Genomic DNA, 6,000 nt, shown 5'->3' with positions numbered 1-6,000 from the left:
TGTGTCATCAGCAGACTTACTAACCCATCCCTCCACTTCCTTATCCAGGTCATTTATAAAACTCATGAAGAGAAAGGGTCCCAGAACAGATCCCTGAGGCACACCACTGGTCACCGACCTCCATGCAGAATATGACCCATCTACAACCACTCTTTGCCTTCTATGAGCAAGCCAATTCTGAATCCACAAAACAAGGTCCCCTTGGATCCCATGCCTCCTTACTTTCTCAATAAGCCTGGCATGGGGTACCTTATCAAATGCCTTGCTGAAATCCATATACACTACATCTACTGCTCTACCTTCATCAATGTGTTTAGAAATACCCTCAAAAATTCAATCCAGCTCATAAGGCACGACCTGCCTTTGACAAAGCCGTACTGACTATTCCTAATCATATTATGCCTCTCCAAATGTTCATAAATCCTGCCTCTCAGGAATCTTTTCCATCAACTTACCAACCACTGAAGTAAGACTCACTGGTCTATAATTTCCTGGGCTATCTCTACTCATTTTCTTGAATAAGGGAATAACATCTTCAACTCTCCAATCCTTTAGACCCTCTCCCATCCCCATTGATGATGCAAAGATCATTGCCAGAGGCTCAGCAATCTCCTCCCTCACCTCCCACAGTAGCCTGAGGTACATTTCATCCAGTCCCGTAGGCTTATCCAACTTGATGCTTTCCAAGAGCTACAGCACATCCTCTTTCTTAATGTCTATATGTTCAAGCTTTTCAGTCTGCTGTAAGTCATCCCTACAATCACCAAAATCCTCTTCCATAGTGAATACTGAAGCAAAGTATTCATTAAGTATCTTTGCTACCTCCTCCAGTTCCATACACAGTTTTCCACTGTCACACTTGATTGGTCCTAATCTCTCATGTTTTATCCTCTTGCTCTTCACATACTTGTAGAATGCCTTGGGGTTTTTCTTAATCCTGCTCACCAAGGCCTTCTCATGGCCCCTTCTGGCTCTCCTAATTTCATTCTTAAGCTGCTTCCTGCTAGCCTTATAACCTTCTAGATCCCTATCATTACCTACTTTTTTGAACCTTTCGTAAGCTTTTCTTTTCTTCTTGACTAGATTTGCAACAGCCTTTGTACACCACAGTTCCTGTACCTTTCCCCATATCATTGGAACGTACCTATGTAGAACATCAAGCAAGTATCCCCTAAACATTTGCCTCATTTCTGCCATACATTTCCCCGACAACATCTGTTCCCAATTAATGCTTCCAAGTTCCTGCCTGATAGCTTCATATTTCCCCTTACTCCAGTTAAACGCTTTCCTAACTTGTCTGTTCCTATCCCTCTCCAATGCTATGGTAAAGGAGGATAGAATTGTGATCACTATCTCCAAAATACTCTCCCACTGAGAGTCCTGACACCTGACCAGGTTCATTTCCCAATACCAGATCAAGTAGAGCCTTTCCTCTTGTAGGCTTATCTACATATTGTGTCAGGAAACCTTCCTGAACACACCTAACAAACTCCACCCCATCTAAATCCCTTGCTCTAGGGAGATGCCAGTCAATATTTGGGAAATTAAAATCTCCCACCAGGACAACCCTGTTATTATTACACCTTTCCAGAATCTGTCTCCCTATCTGCTCCTCGATGACCCTGTTACTACTGAGTGGTCTATAAATAACACCCATTAGAGTTATTGACCCGTTCTTGTTTCAAACTTCCACCCACAGAGACTCAGTAGACAATCCCTCTATGGCTTCCTCCTTTTCTGCAGCCGTGACGCTATTTCTGATCAACAGTGTCATGCCACTATTTCTTTTGCCTCCCTCCCTGTACTTTCTGAAACATCTAAAGCCTGGCACTCTAAGTAACCATTCCTGCCCCTGAACCATTCAAGTCTTTGCAATGGCCACAAAATCATAGCTCCAAGTATTGATCCACGCTCTAAGCTCATCTGCTTTGCTCATGATGCTTCTTGCATTAAAATAGACACTTCTCAAACCATCGGTCTGAGCGCATTCCTTCTCTATCACCTGGCCTATTCTCCCTCTCGCACTGTCTCCAAGCTTTCTCTATTTATGAGCCAACAGACCCTTCCCCCGTCTCTTCAGTTCGGTTCCCATCCCTCTCTAATTTTTTTTTAGTTTCGCAGATCAACCATTGCTCTAAGCAGGATATTTCTGCATGGCCTGAAAACTGCACAGCACTTTAAATGTGATTTTATGGTAATATGGATACTATGAAATTTTTAGAATGAAAATTGAAAAAACTCATACTTTTGATTGTGTTTATTAATTGAAGGGTAGAATTAATACAGTTCAACAAAGAAAACATTTCGCATTTCACAAACTTTTCTGTCTTTATTACAATCCTATCGTCTATAAACACTGTCCAGATTAATTTTGCATCCGGATGAAAGATACGTCTCGATTCTCATTAGATAACACAAATGTTTCACCTCTAGTCCGTTTCTGGATTTACATTCGATTGAATTCATGAGACTGAATTCACTTTCACAGTCAACAGTGTCAACAAGAACTGACAATTCTTCAAATTTTCGTTTCTAAGCACATAGTTCAACATATCAATGGACGTCTTATTTGAACAAGTCTTAACTTTCTCAGAAACGACAATTTTGAAATAACATAATTGCTGCGATATTTTTGAGGCAGCGCTTTCGTTGTAGTTCATAATAGTAGCTGAGTACTTTTTTTGTCAGTCGTATAACATTCTATTCCAAATGCAAAATTGGTTGCGTTTGCAATAGCAACGGGGTCAAAAGCTTGCTCGTCTCTTACATCATCGTCAGGAAATCTATTACCCAAGTGATTGCACACACCTAAATCGAATATTAGGCGCAGTATCGACGTCGGAACCTGTAGATACACTCCAATAAACGGCACCACCAACTTTAAACACTGACAATGTTAATACGTCGAAGCTCTAAAATGTTTCAGTTATGGTTATGGTACGCTGATTATCTAGAAAATTGATGCATTATCAGAATCAGGTTTAATATCACCGGCATATGTCGTGAAATTTGTTAACTTTACAGCAGCAGTACAATGAAATAAATGATAAATAAATATTTACACGGCTGCCAATGTAAATATAGATAAGAAACAAATTACGTTAGATATATATTTTAAATTGGCACGTTGAAATAAGTAGAGCAAGTAACAGTATTGAGGGGGTGCTGGTGGGTTCAATGACCATTTACAAATCGTATGGCAGAGGGGAAGGAGCTGTTCTGAATCGCCTTCCGGCTTCTGAACTTCCTTCCTGCAGTAGTAATGTTAAGAGGGCATTTCCCGGGTGCTGGGGATCATTAATGATAGACGGCACCTTCCTAAAACACCGCTCCCTGGAGATGCCTGGGATACTACGGAGGCTAGTACCCAAGATGGAGCTGACTAAATTTACAAGTTTCTGCAACTTACTACGATCTTATGCAGTAGCCCACCCCCATGCCAGAGGATGATGCAGCCAGTCAGAATGCGCTCCGTGGTACATTTGTATAAGTTTTTGAGCGTTTTGGTTGATAAATCAAATCTCCTCAAATTCCTAATGGAATATAGCCGCTGTCTTGTCTTCTTTATAGTTGCATCAATAGTTGCGTCCAGGTTAAGTCCTATATTGACACCTGGGAACTTGAAATTACTCACTCTCCACTTCTGATCCCTCTATGAGGATTGGTTTGTGTTCTCTCGACTTGCCCTTTCTGAAGTCCACAATCAACTCTTTGGTCTTGCTGACATTGAGTGCAAGGTTGTCGACACCACTCAACTAACTGGTATATCTCGCTACTGTAGGCCTTTTCGTCACCATCTGAAATACTGTCAAATGGTTTCGTCAGTAAATTTATAAATGGCATTTCAGCTATGCCTAGCCACACAGTCATGGTGTGGAGAAAGCAGGGCAGTGGGCTAAGCACACAGCCCTATGGCGCGTCAGTGAATATTCATTATTATAATTAATTACTGGGTATTTCACAATTATAATAAAATCATATATTAAAAAATTCTAGCTGCGCGGGCGGCATTTGTTACTGCGCGGCTGCGCAGTTTCGAGGGAACGGTACACGAAGATTTCATCCAAATGCTTTGGCTATTTCGCACATCTCAAAGATGTACGGGTTAGTTAAGGGTGGGCATGCTGTTGACGCCAGAAGAATGGCGACACTTGCGGGCTGCTCCAGCGCATCCTCGGACTGTGTTGTTCATTGACGTCAAGGTCAAATTTGACTGTATGCTTCGATGTAAACGTGACAAATAAACAGAATGGTAGACATCCCTCCAGATATGTATTCTCCCAATCTGCTGTTTCTTGCTGTGTACAAATCACACCTAATTATTTGGGAAAACTTTTAAATTGCTGCAGAATAGCTTAATCCAAACAGTTTGCAATGTAGGATGTATAAAATATATCACAAGGAAAAAATATTTTACATCTTAACAGTTTCCTTCTGTCTTACGGCAGCTTCATTAATACAGCCGACTTCACATTAATACTTACAGAAATAATCAAAACCAACTGAATGGATTTTGTAATCACTGAAGAAAATTACATAGAAGAGTTTTGTACCTTTCCCATTTGTAGAAAATTAAAATCCCTCAATCTGGTCCTTTAATCTTCTCAAACTAATAATATATTCATTCACCATTGCTAAACGGTTAATACTGATAAGATGGCACCGGTAAATCACAGCGATATGCTGTATGTTGCTTGCAAAAACTTGTAAATACGTATACTGTACCTCTTTTGAATTACTCTCATTACAATATGCAGCATGTAATTTTCCTTTAAGCAATGTACTTTTGACCATTATAATTAACTAGTGATTTCACGATCTTCTGAAAGATTTGGTGGACAACTCTTAAGCATGTAGTTACAGCACTTCTAAGCAGATGCAGGTACATCGCCATGGCCGGAAGCAAGGGAGGAAGGGTGGACTCCAAGCCAGGCGGAAATGCAGTGGAATGCGACACCCTCTACCCAGCATCTTCTTAGCAGAGGAGCAGCTGCAGCATTGCTTTGAGTTGGTGGACTGGGCAGTGTTCAATGGCTCAGAGGATCTGAAAGAATATGCCAGTTACCACGGGCTTTATAAAAAGTTATAAGTGTGTCCCCACAAAATCATCCAGTCTTCCCCAACCAGAAGCCCTGGATGAACCATGAGATCCATAATCTGCTAAGGACCAGATATGAATGGCTTTCAGGTCTAGTGAACAAGAAACAAGAGATCCAGTTATGATCTCCAGAAAGCCATCCTGCAGGCCAAGTAGCAATTCCAGACTAAATTTGAACAAATGAAGAACGCCCGACAGCTGTGGCAGGGTTTGAATGCTATTACCTCTTACAAAATGAAACCAACCAACATAGGTGACAATGGGGCTTCACTTCCAGATGACTGCAATTTCAATCTCTGAAGGATGTGAGAGCATCAATCTTCAGGCTCTTGAACCAGTGGTGATAACCTAACTAAAAATAATAACCTCACTTATCCCATCTCTGAACTGTTCCCACAACCTATGCATTCACCTTCAAGAACTCATCTCATGTTTTACTATTTGCAGTTGTTATTTGCACACCAGTTATTTGCCAATTTTGTTGGGTGAGGTCCTTCACTGATTCTATTGTTTCTTGGATTTAGTGAGTATGCCCACAAGAAAATGATTTTCAGGGTTGCATATGGTGATGTCTGATAATAAATTTACTTTGAACTTTGATGTAGGTATCCTTAATTTTATTATCTTACACATTTTAAGTGTGCAAGTGTACTATACCAGTTTGAAAATATCCTGTGACACAAAGTTTGTATACTTACAGTTTGCAGAGAACAGATAATTCAGCCCAAATAATCTGTGCTTGCCTCCAAAAACATTGCCATTTGGTCCTATTCCCCTGTAGCCTATTGTCTCTCGCACATGCCCATCAAATACCCCTAATTCTTCTGCCACCCAATTGAGAGATGTGGATGGAAACCAGAGCACCCAGTGGAAACTCATGGAAAAAAAATGCAACCTCCATA

The sequence above is a fragment of the Mobula birostris genome, chromosome 2 (genome assembly GCF_030028105.1).
Source record: "Mobula birostris isolate sMobBir1 chromosome 2, sMobBir1.hap1, whole genome shotgun sequence".
Lineage (NCBI taxonomy): Eukaryota > Metazoa > Chordata > Chondrichthyes > Myliobatiformes > Myliobatidae > Mobula > Mobula birostris.
The sequence above is the reverse complement of the archived record's forward strand: the minus strand, read 5'-3'. Positions refer to the sequence as shown.